The sequence below is a fragment of the Lycorma delicatula genome, chromosome 1, assembly GCF_047948215.1.
Source record: "Lycorma delicatula isolate Av1 chromosome 1, ASM4794821v1, whole genome shotgun sequence".
Taxonomy (NCBI): Eukaryota; Metazoa; Arthropoda; class Insecta; order Hemiptera; family Fulgoridae; genus Lycorma; species Lycorma delicatula.
This window is the reverse complement of record NC_134455.1, coordinates 28,056,674-28,069,548: the sequence shown is the minus strand read 5'-3', so window position 1 is coordinate 28,069,548 and position 12,875 is coordinate 28,056,674. Positions and strand designations below refer to the sequence as shown.

The 12,875-nt window shown below is 35.7% G+C and overlaps 1 protein-coding gene across 7 annotated transcripts in view; it reads left to right on the top strand.

Moving 5' to 3' along the window:
• The window catches only part of 14-3-3zeta (tyrosine 3-monooxygenase/tryptophan 5-monooxygenase activation protein zeta), an 80,555-nt gene that overhangs the window by 25,305 nt on the left and 42,375 nt on the right, over positions 1 to 12,875 (top strand). For 2 of the 7 annotated variants that reach the window (XM_075382047.1, XM_075382057.1), the window contains exon 2: positions 7,440 to 7,489. The exons of the other annotated variants lie outside the window; for them this stretch is intronic. The gene's annotated coding sequence lies outside the window, so the exon portion shown is untranslated. The remainder of the gene's footprint in view (positions 1 to 7,439; positions 7,490 to 12,875) is intronic. 7 annotated transcript variants of the gene reach the window in all.

The window sequence follows — 12,875 nt, the reverse complement described above, 5'->3', positions numbered from 1 at the left end:
CTAACAAGGTTAACATGATTACTATCAATTTTGTGTATTTCTTTATTGTAATAAAAATTATTTTTTCGCTCAACTATTGTTGCACAATTTACTTTCCGAGTAATGTTTTGACTGCACGTACACGATTTATCTTATTTTAAGGTTTTACATATACGTTACTGATTTTTTTTCGGAGCTGCTTTTAATGGTTTTCACGGTTTATATTTCTCGATAGAATCACTCATTTGTTAAGCCAGGTTGACACAAATGCCCAATGTGAATAAAAATGAACGAAAATATCACTGAATAAAACTTATAGTACCGTACAGAGTAACACAGGATAATATTGATGTAACATTCTTTCACTGAATTGAATAATTTTCCCTATTAAATATCAAACAGACTCAACAAAATGTTTAATTGCTTATCATCGGGATTTCACGTCGCCAGACAAGTTAGCTTAAACAGTACATTGTTAGACGCGTAAAGCAATATTGCCCTTGAGCTTGAGAGTGACTGAATGATTAATCCGAACTACTGTTATAACGCATACAGGGTGTCTCATATAAAACGCAACCCAACCTTATATTGGTAGGTATTAAAATAATAAAAAGGCATATGTAAATGTAATTTTTATTATTACCATCCATTACCTTACATTTAGAGTAAATGTTGGAAGTGGCCGCCATCTTCTTGAATACAAGCTTCGATTCTTTTTACAGCGTTTCTTGCAACTTTTTTCAAAGTTTGTGGCTGGATATTTAATACAGCTTGTCCAATATTGACTTTCAAGTGTTAGTGTTTTGTTGCTGTAGGCTTTTTCTTTGAGGTAACCCCGTAGAAAAAAATCCGCCGCAGTCAAATCTGGAGATCTTGGTGGCCACAAGCCTCGACCGATAACACGATTACTAAAGAATTCCTCAACGAAATCAGAAGTTGAACCTGCGTAGTGCGATGTCGCACCATCATGTTGTAGCCAGCAGTGTCTGTCTTCCTCTTCCAAGAGTGCGATGAACTGAAATAAAATATCCTGATATCGTTCTGCATTAATGGTGTACTCGAAAAAAATAGGACCGATGATTGTTTTCTTCCGCGATATCGCGCACCCCACGCGCCCAACTTCTGCGGGTGTAATTGTTTTTCGTGATGAACGTGGGGATTTTCAGCACTCCAAATTCTACTGTTTTGGCTGTTTACGTAGCCATCCAAATGAAACCGTGCTTCATCTGTGAAAAATAACTAATCCATAACATTAAATTCCCTCACGCAGAAATCGACGGAACCGTTGACAATAATTGTAGCCGTTTTTCTTTGTCGGGCTCAAGAAGTCTATGAACCGTTTGAATGCGATAAGGTCCTAATTGTAATCGTTTGGTCGTCCGATGAACAGTTGATTTAGACAAATTAATTTCAGCAGACAAACGTCTGATCGATTTATTTGGCGAGGCGAGTAATCGGTCTTTGATTTCAGCGACTGAATCTGCATTCAACACTGACGCAGATCTTTTGTGTTCCTTGTTATTAACAGAACCGGTCTCTCTAAATTTTGCAACTAACCTTAATAATGATGTTTTGTTAGGAGCTGGTTTATCTGGGTACTTATGGCGAACAAATCTTGCACTGCAACCACTGATTTCGTACTGAATTACGACTCAACAATGAAAACACGTTCATCTAGCAAAAACACCATCTTGTCTCTAGCAATACACTGAACTTTATGATTGCATTGTTGTGTTACTATCGGTAGTGTTGTACTGCGTCGTCGCGATGTTCAGATGTTGGACGAGTCCATTTCAGTAACGAGTAAGGGAGTAAGCTTGACTTTTGAAATTTCATGGATAAGTGATTGGTGGGTTGCGTTTTATATGGGACGCCCTGTATTTGCAGTACCGTTTGTTGAGATGGACCTCTGTTACTTACTCCCGCTCTTCCTGTGGTTGTGCGGCTTAAGATTTTCTTTCACGTAGTTCGCTAATTATTGATAAATGTTAAAGGGAAATATCTGAACAGACTTTATTATTATTTTGCTGTACAGTATTTTACATTGTTTTTAAATGTAGTTTAGTTGTTAGTCGATAAATGTTGAGTCTTTTCTGTGATTACCCCCTTTTAATCTACCCCCTTTTTTTTAATCTAATTCACTCATATTTGCATAAAGTTTAATTATCAATGTCAGTTTCGATCGAAAAACGAATTTTTAATTGTAGAAATCAACTTTGGGTCAGAAAAACAGGTACATTTTTGTTTCTCCTTCCTAAAGTTTGCAAGTTTGCCTGGAAGTAACTCGAAGTAGCAGGAAATATTGATAATAATAACCAGGTTGGAGAAAACCCAATAATCCGATATAACCATTTATACTACTACCATTTTCGTAACCATTTATTTATTGTATAAATATAATTAACCAAATTTTACCTACGCCCGCTTTGCTCGCTAACCTTGACTTATTAACAGTAATATTTTGATTATTTAAATAATAAATAATTGCAATAGTTACTGAGGTAAACACAAAATATAAACATTCTTTCTTTATTAATCTCAATAATAAAGAAATAAAAAAGCAAACTTTTAGTAGCAAGGGAAAAAACTTAAGCAAATAATTCATTTTCAAAAACAACTCAGCCGCTTAATGGATAAAACGAACAATGTCTTTCAAAATTTGGGCGAAATAGTCCTCATTCCGGTATCTACGACGTTACATGAATTCACACAAATATGAATCAATCAGAGATAGTATGGTGAGTACCGATTCATTTGTTGCGTTTCTCCAAAGGCTTTCAAATCAGCTTGGTATGAGCACCAATATCCGGATCGACGAAATTCCGGCTATGATCCAGAGTGAAATTTTAAAGTTCATGCCTTCTATTTTCGGTATATCATCGTATAACTTGCATGCGGTAATTATATTTAATTTATTTTTTCCAATTTGGCACTGCATACAAAAAGCACTCTTTACCTTCGCGACAAATTCCTCTGAAAATCCACTGGTGAGGATACAACCTTCCATGATTAATTTTCTTCTCGAAAAACACGATTCATCAATTTCCACCGTTTTTCCTTAACTGCTTATTTTGCGAGGATTTTCAATACGGAATGTGCAGAAACCGGATCGCTTTTTCTTTCGTATCAACGGATATAATAAGAGAAATGAAAGTCACTTGAGACATGTGGACTAATCGACCTGATATAAGTAATCGATGTTGTAATATTTCGAATCGTAACTATACAGTAACCCGTATTTCTAAACATTGCGGGGGTGGTGTTTTCTATGATTCCTTCAAATATAAAAATTGTTTCTCAATCCCAGAATGAAGTAAATATCAATTTTAATCATTTTCCCAACGATTCATAATATTAAAAATATTAACAAAGATTGGGGGGGGGGATAACACAAAAGTATTTAAATGTTTAATAGCAGTTGAAAATTTTTGTATTAAAACTGAAATGCAAGGTTTTATGCATTGTACTAGTCACGTTTTTAAAACTATCGTGTCTGTTGTTGGCATTTAAAAAAAATAAAAGTGCCAAATATGTTATGATCGTAAAAAATTGGAAACGTTTAAATGAACTACCGGGACCGGCGCTGACCATTGTGTTGTTATATATTATCATATTTACATCTTATCCCTAAGTAGATGATTGTAATAGTATACCGCGTCTAGTTAATATATTTAAAAATGTATTTCGGTGCTACTTTAGTATGCGGTCTGGTGTCATCATTAGCTCTTCTTTCTTTTTCCTGTTTAGCGTCCGAGAATTACATGTGAGTTATTCCTTCAGAGGATGAATGAGGATGATATGCATGAGTGTAAATGAAGTGGTGTAGTCTTATACAGTTGTTAGATAATTCCTGAGATGTGAAATGATTGAACCCAACCGCCAAACAACACTGGAACTCTCGACTTCGAAATCGGCTGATTTGGGAAGACGTGTTCACTACTAGACCAACCCGGTGGGTTTATCAGCAAAACGTTTTTTTTATCCCATCTTTTAACGTACGGAGCAACCAGGAATCGCCGTGAAGCATCTCTTTAGTTAGCCTCGCATGTCGTGGCGGATGACTACCCTCCCATCCTGCCTGAATCCACTTATGGACTCGTCCTTCGGGGCCTCCCACGTATCATCGGAATACCAGAATTTCCTGTTCAAGAAACCCAAGCACCCCTTCATGGGGGAGCTGCCCTTCCCGGCTCTAACCTAATGCTCCGGACATATGTTTCATATGTCCTTCGCAACACGCCCACCCACTCATACCATGTGGGTCCCCCATAACATCATCAGAAGCACCCGGACTCGCCCACTCTTGCGTGTGGACATGCCCAGGCGTCCTAGTCATGGGGGCTACGTCCCTGTTCCTGAACGCCACCATGATTCGTCCCATTTTATTTTTTTAAATTTCTTTAATTTTGTATAATATTTTTCAGGGGGTTTCATCCTCAAATTCGGTTTTCAATATTACCCCAATCAAGAAGTTAGATACTTCCATCCATGTATCCTTATCCTTCAACATGACCTTTACTACAGTACCTGGTGTTATGACCATTGTAGACCTCCTCCTGGTGTTAATCCATCAGTCGCATCTAAAGACAGTGACTTCGTCACCGTACTTGCAGACAGCAGATTTTCGTAGCTTGAATCTTTGCAGGTACTCAGCGAAATCGCCATGTACTGACAAGAACAGGGTAAGACTGTAACCGACCTCGCCATGACGCCGTCCCATCCAGCTTTCCACCTCAGGAATAAGTTATCTCGTTTATCCACTTTTATCGAACGCTGTCCATAGTTTTTGCCAGGAGATCATTATTCTAGCCCTAGCCTCGTCTTTAGGTGTGCATCTGAACCTCAAGTCCCTCTCGTCAGCCAGGAGATCAGTCAGTGGGGTGCTGGCTATAACACTGCGTCATAGGAGACTATCCTATATGCACATGTTAACGCGCAGGAGCAGTCTCTTGTGCAACGACACCATCTTGTTTACTATATTTCCGGATGCCAAACCCTCTCCCACATAGGTACGGCGTATAACAACACCGAGGCAACTGTTGTGGCTATGACTCCCCTTGTTCAAGCGGTACCCGACGAAGCGGTCTTCTACCAGATAAAACCAAGAATGTTGACTTCCCCGGAGCCAAATACAGTCCCCGAACGGACATCCAATCAAAAACAACATCCAGCGCCGCATTACCCTTTTCTTCATCAGCCCCTCTGATCAATAGGGCCTGATCATCGGTAAAACGGACGACCTCTATCCCCCTCCAGAAACCGCAGACTGAGGACACAATCATACGCGATTTTGCAGAGGATAGGTTCTAGGACAGGTCCCTCAGGTATTCCCGCCATCACACGGAAAACAAATTCATCAGATTCCGTCAGTATTTTGACCGGCGGGTCACTAAAATAGTCCCTTGGGAGACTCATCTGTGCATCCACACTGAACACCTCCAAAGCCTCCGCAACAACTCTGTCACGGGAGACAGTTGAAAGTGTTCCTTACATCCAAACTTAACCAAAACCGGAATTTCACTTGTCCTCCACGTCCCCATTACAGCTCGTATCAGCAAATCTAATCACATCAAGGGCGACATTGTCACCAAAACCTAACCAGATTTAACGCTTGATTAAAATTAAATTAATGGCTGGCACGGTAGACCGTGTGTACTGTACTGGTGGTAGATTTCGTTAATTGCAGACCGCATACCAAAGAGCACGAAATATTTTTACATTTACAAAAGAGGTTTAAATCTGCAAAATAACGTTAATTACGTTAAGTATAATTATTAAAATCTGTGCCGCTTTTTTACATCATAATTAAATGTTTTAAATGAAGCATTAGAAAATTCGATTAGAATAAATGGGCATTAATCTTCATGTAAAAGATTAATCTAAGCTCTTAAAATTTTCACGATTTGCCTGTTCGGTGGGGAAGAAGTTTTTTTGACAATCATTATTGAGAGTTTTATAAATTTCCAATATATATTTTGATAATAATTATAAGAGTCATGGCAGTTAATTTCTTGGAGAGGCGGCAAGGAATTCCAAAATTTATATTTCTTGTGAGTTTTATGTCGCGCGCGTGTTTGGACATTTAATCGACGTGTTTGGACGATTTATCACACTTTTGATTTTTGTTAATAAAACGGTCGAGAGGGTATGGAATATAACATATTTGATTGCATGTAGTAAAAACAATAAAATTAAATGTTACAATCCAAACATTTATATTTCTTAAAGAAATAAAGAAAAAGGGTCCCAAAACTTAACGACGTAGTGTTAATTTTTGTTAAAAGTAGTAGTATAATGATGATGTAGACGGGTGGAGGTGGAGAAGGCCCAAAATCCTTTGTAAAGAAGATCTGTATATGTAACAGTTCATAATAACCGGGAATAGATTATCTGATTCAAATGAATTCAGGATCCGTAAATGGTAAAAACAGTATACCTAAACTGAATATCATCTGTCATTCTCTGTTTTAGTTATGTTGAATATTTGTCTCACAGTTCGCATTATTTGTTCGATTTATATTGTACCAATAGATCCAAACTCATCACAGATGTAGAGAGTATATAATAAAACAATATTTGCAAGTGGATTTCAATTAGAGATAAGTCTGAATGCTCGTTTACCCGCCTTCCATCCTATTTTTTGTTTAAAAAGAATCCCATTTACCTATTTCGTTTTTTATTCTGATATACAATTCGCTTGAAGCCATAATTGATTTTGTTGCTTTTCGACTTACTGAAACTTAACATGAATATTAAATATAAATCAGTTGTTTTATAAGATGAAACGTGTGTATCTCTTAGTACACAGATTTAATGGTGTACATGTATTTTTTTGTTTTGCTATGTTTATTATTTTTTTTGCCTTCCTTAAAAATAAAATTGATTGTATTTTTTTTTTGACAGCCTTATTTCCGTAAGTTATAACCTGATCATTAGTTTATATTGGAAAAATCTTCTGTGATGTTGATTTTTATAATTTCATGTTTTAGTAAAGTAAAGGATATTGTTTCTGTAGTATGTGTTAGTTACCCACCGGGTTGGTCTAGTGGTGAATGCGTCTTCGCAAATCAGCTGATTTAGAAGTCGAGAGTTCCAGTCTTCAAATCCTAGTAAAGGCAGTTACTTTTATACGGATATGAATACTACTAGATCGTGGATACTGATGTTTTTTGGCGGTTGGGTTTTTTCAATTTATCACAATCTCAGAAATAGTCGATCTGAGACTGTACAAAACTACACTTCATTTACATTCATACATATCCTCTGAAGTATACCTTACGGTGAACTGGAGGGTAAACAGGAAAAAAGTGTATGTTTGTTGTTTCTGTAGTAAAACAAAAGTTCATCATGTGCTGTTAATGCGGTGGAGGCGATTAAAAACCCGAATGAATAACTTTCACACTTAACTGTTTTAAAATTTAGTTTGTGTAGTATAATAATATTTATCTTTTTCTTTTCAGGTGAGTGTACTTTTGGTCTGTAAATTACTCTTCCCGTTAACAATAAATAGGTGAGTAAGGTGACAAAGTTTAGTTAATATATTTTTGTTTGAATTCAGTCTGATACTAAAACCTAAAAGCGAGATAATCTTAATTTTTATACAGATTAACTCTCGTATTAATAGTTCTAATAATATGCTGTAAATTTGTCATCTCGCATAATTTGTCGATCGCGACATTGATAATGATATCAAGCCGTAAATTTTAAACGTATTATGATATTACCTATTCAATCTACTGATTGAAAAAAAAAAAACTGATTATTCGTCGGTGGTGGCCAATGATATGAGATGCAACCGGTGTGTTGAACGGGGCTTTTTCTATAGCCTTTACAAAATAGTATTGCTCATATTTAAATTAAAATAAATCGTTTATATTCGATCCATAGCTTAATATGTATGTAAATAGGAGTTACTGCGCTTTAGCGAGGGAACAAAAGAAAGTTAAGCATTTGCTTTAAAATTTTCCTGTGGCTGTCTATATCCTCTAGATCAGATGACAAAACAAATAATCGACACCTGAGGTTGACTTTAAAGAGACATCTTAGTGTAACAAGTATGTACGGATAGTCTTCTGTTCACATTGGGATTTACGGTTGTACGAGATGTCCTCACGGTCGAGATATACATCTTGTCCGCTATGCTGTAATTGTCGGCGCACATTACTGTTTTACTTAATTACTTTTAAATTAAAATTGGAAAGTAAGGGGGTTATAATACCTTTTTAACGATTTTTCAGTACTGGAATTTTTGAGACCGTCTGTAATGTGTTTGGGGGAGTTATAAGAAAAAATAATTTACACTGGAAATTAAACTGTAAGGATGCGATGTCTGAGGGATTTTTTGGCGCTCTAAATCTTAGGAGCTTTTCTAAAGTTTCAGTAGGTTAACGTAAATTAAAGTACGAGAGACGTTAAATAATTAAACGAGACAAATTGTAGGGGGAAAAACGACTAATTCAATGACTGAAATTTTTCAACATATGTCTCAAGGTACTTTTAGACGTCCCACCGTTCTGTGAGCTTTCTGATTCCCGTAGCGTAGAGATCTTTACCTTGCTGTTTTTTACCATTCTTGTACGGTTTTTATGACCGCTTCGTTGTCGAACTTCTTGCCGCATAAAACGTCTTGGAGCGGGTCGAACAAATGAAAATTGGACGTGGCGAGCTCTGTGGTATAAAGAGGATGTGGTAACAACTCCTAACCCAACTTTCGAGCTTTTCTCCCGTTTTCTGAACGATGTAGGGGCGCGCGTTATCATGCAAGAGAATCACGCCTTTTGAGAGAGTTCCCTGACGTTTTCGCCTTATCATGAGTCTCACTTTGTTTGAGCACGTTAATAGAATAGTATCACTGTTCACGGTACGTTGTTATTCTAAATAGACACCAAAAATCTGCAAGTGAATCCCAGAAGACAATCAACATCATTTTACCGGCTGACGCGTGAATTAAAATTTTTTTAGTGGACGAATCCGGATGTTTCCACTCAAGGCTTTGCCGTTTTGATTTGGTCTCGAAAAGATGTATCCACGTCTCGTCTCCATATTGCACGAGCTAGAAAAGCCATTACCTTTCACTTAAAACCGTTCTTTGACCTCAGAACAAATGCGAATCCGGGTGTTTTTATGGGCTCGAGTCAACTGGTTTTTACCCATCTCGAGCACGTTTTGCGATGAATGAGGGAATGCGCAGTTCCAACTCTAACGTTACATATACTATCAATTTGGGAAATTTAACCTCAACTGGTCTTCCAGAGCGATGGAGATTAGCCACACTTGTTCTGCCCGAATTAAACTGTTCCACCCACTTAAACACGTTACTGCGGTTTGAAAACTTCACTATACTGTTACAACATTTTTGAGTAAATTTCCGCCGGTTTCACACTTTCTGATAGCAAACATCTTGTCACTGAATGTTGCTCTGACATTCTTGGCAGAGCTAACATTCTAAAATTAACAAGTGGTTATGTTTAGATTATTATCGAACACCTGATAAAATGTTCCCAAGGTTGCCAACTTGACCCTCAAAACGTTCCGTTGTCACTGATTGAACAGTTTTTCTCTACATCAATTTGTCTCGTTAATTATTGAACGTTCTCGTATTCTCTCTGAATTACGTCGGTTTGTAGGTTGGCTTACCGACATATTTCATAGCTATTTTGGGGTTAACTTTCTGCAGTCAATTATCATTTCCTTATTGCATTCCTCGTTGAAATACATATGTATCGGAGTTGTAATAAGTAATAATTAGTGTTTTGTAAACTTCATTAGCGATCTCGGAACAGCTATTCTTTCGAAAGTAAATTTGAAACAAGAATTGTCCCTCTGATATAATGCTTGGCATTTCTATATGCAAAAATTAGTGTAGGGTATTCAACTAGTAGTACTATTGCGGTTTTATATGCTCAGTCTACAAATAACTATTTCTCAGCCTCAAATAAAACTTAATTTCACCTGTACTGTATATTAATTACTGTAAGTCGATGTATAAATTTCTATATGCCCCCCCCCCCCCCCCCCCTATATGGACGTAAAGAAAAAAATTATATCAACATATGTCTGGAAATTGTTAGTAAACAAATTATCCGCTGTTTTGTATTTTTAACATAAAAAACTTTATTTATTAGGAATGGGTTAATCGTACCCAGCTCAGATTTTGTGTACTGCTAGGGTATCTATAGGTTTATTAGTTTAAAAATAATAAATCTGACCTCAATCTTTTCAAATGGCGGCCTTGTAAATCTTTTGTTAATATTTTTGCAACGGTTAGTTTATTTTAATGAAATTAACAGTTAGTTTATTATTCAATTAACAGAAAAAGGTTATTTACCTTAAAACGCCCTTACTTTTAAACGCTCGTGTGTATTTGCGTATGCATTTTTTTTTTACCGAATATCTGCGAGTAGGTGAAAATATAATCTTTGAGTTTGGGTTTGCTATTCATGAACGTGTGTATGGGGCATTGATGTTAATATTTGAAAAATTTGTAACTGAAGTTTTGTAAAGTTTTTATAATCAAAACAATTCCCTTCCGGGTCCGCCCTCCTTCCAAAAAATAAAACTAGAATAGAACGGAAAAAGGCGAAAATTTGTAATTGTTTTGCTTACTGTTTAATATTTAAAAAAAAACTGAATGAAATTTATCATTGAATAGTTTTTTTTACCAGGTGTGTGTGTGTTTTTATAGAATGTAAAGTTTTACCGCTTGGAGTAGTAGTTAATTGTTAACGAGTAAATAGAATTACTGCATTTTATTCTTTACATGGTGATAGTAGTTTTTATATGAATAGAAACCAAATAAGGAATAGGCAATCTTTCGAGCATATACGTGAAGCTGGATTACAGATTGTATGATGACAAATGTTTTTGTTTTTAAAGAATTCTGATGTCATACTCCCGTACACAGATTTTTTACAACCAAGAAACGTTTGTTGAACTAGTTTTATTTTTTACGACAAGTAGTATGAATTGGTTAATAATTTTATTTTGTTTACGGGCAGTGCAATCCACCTAATAGTATCGAGATCTGGACTTGATTTGAAAACTACTATTTCGTTACCTTGATTTTACCAAACGCAAGCTTCGTTGAACAGAATTTTATGCCGTCTGTGATAACTCGCTTGCTTGGTTATACTACTAGTATTGTTTTGTTCTAAAATAAATTTTGTTTTTATCGGTTAACTGGCAGTTGTATTTGGTATTACATGAGTTTATCATTAATAGTATTTAAAAGCTATATGTTACCTGTGTCTGTGTGGAGATAAAGATAAAAAATATGAGGCTATTTAATACATTTACCGGCGGTGCCCCTTTTACATGACAAAACTCGATACTTGGTAAAAAAAAATTAAGTGTGAATTTTAATTTTGTCGTTGTTTCTATTTGCTAAATAATTATTGAATTAATGGGAGTATCGAATGTTGAGTTATTTTGCTCAGAGAGCAGCGAACTTATTTCAATGAAATTTTTTTTAAGTTTGCTTTTTACTGTTAAAAAAAACCCTCGTACATACAGTGCAGTTTGAAAGACGGTTTTGCTGTGTTGTAGTGAATTGAAATTGCGACATGTGTGTTGTGCCCACTGGGCAGGAGGCCACCTTTTACGTCACGCGCTTTAAACCGAAACGTTCTGTTGTGAAGCGTTAACACCAGACACTTAAGTGACATTTGTTCTTTTGTCTTTTATCGGTATCATGTCTGCGTGAAGGATTACTCAATGGTGGTTACAGTACGGTCTCCCCGTTTACAGGTATAAGTACCGTAGCTAGAAAAGCGTTGATAATTGATAGATAGGCTGCTGTTTCTGCCACAGCAGATTTCTCTTTTTTTTGTCAATATCTTGGATTGCTTGCGTTACCAGTTGGCGATTGTTAAATCTTTCATAAATTTTTCAGTTTATATTTTGGTAGTGAAAAAGATGGTAGACTTTATCAAAAAAAAGATACGATTTTTACTAAAAGAGGAAATTGTTTATTAACATATGATAACATTAAACAAATTGTCTTTCTCATACTTTGTTAAAACAGTAAAATTTATTGTTGCTTAATTACTTTTAAGTGAAAATTATGTACATAATTTATTTGAAATAAATATTGAAATAAGCCTTGTTGTAATTCAGCTGCTCTCCGGTTTCCAGTTGCCACCAAAATACAGAGCAAGAAATTCTTTTCATTATTGAGTTTGGCTTTTTTTACGAAAACTTTTTTTTGTAAGGCCAAATTTCTTGGTGCGTATCAGCAAGGTTATTTCTTGGTTCAGAAATACAAGAAAGAGCAATTGAACGAAGGTGTTCTTCCTTTAGAAAAATGTGTTTACTAAATATTTCTTCTTTTTTTATAATGAATATTGTTTATATTAAGAGTTGACGAGGAACTTTTACCGTATTGTTATCAGGATTTTCTCAATTGTAGACGGGATTTTCAATACCCTAATAGTTTTACTTCAGGTAATCTCTGTATTCGTTTGGTTAGTGATTGTTTTCCAATATTTTCAGACATGGCCGGGAGATGAATTCGAGTGACCTAAAATATAAAATTACAACTGAATTAAAGCTACTTTGTAATATCCAATATCAGATAGTTATCTTTAACTAGATGTCATTCGGCAACTATTTCCATGTGTACTTAATTCCGTGGAACTTATTCCATTAAAAAAAACTTCATGCTTAATCTGCACCAACCATCTTGCAAGATTATCACTTTGATACTTATAAGCAAATTAAATTTAACAACATACAAGAAATATTGAAATGAAACATTGTCGGTTAGAACTTAGATTTGAATTGGCCCATTTCATGAAAATATTTTGTCCCTAACCCACTCGGAACTTGCTACCAAGTTGTCAGCAAAAAAATGCATTTTAAAATTCTTTGCCAGGATGGGTAAATGATTTTCAACAATT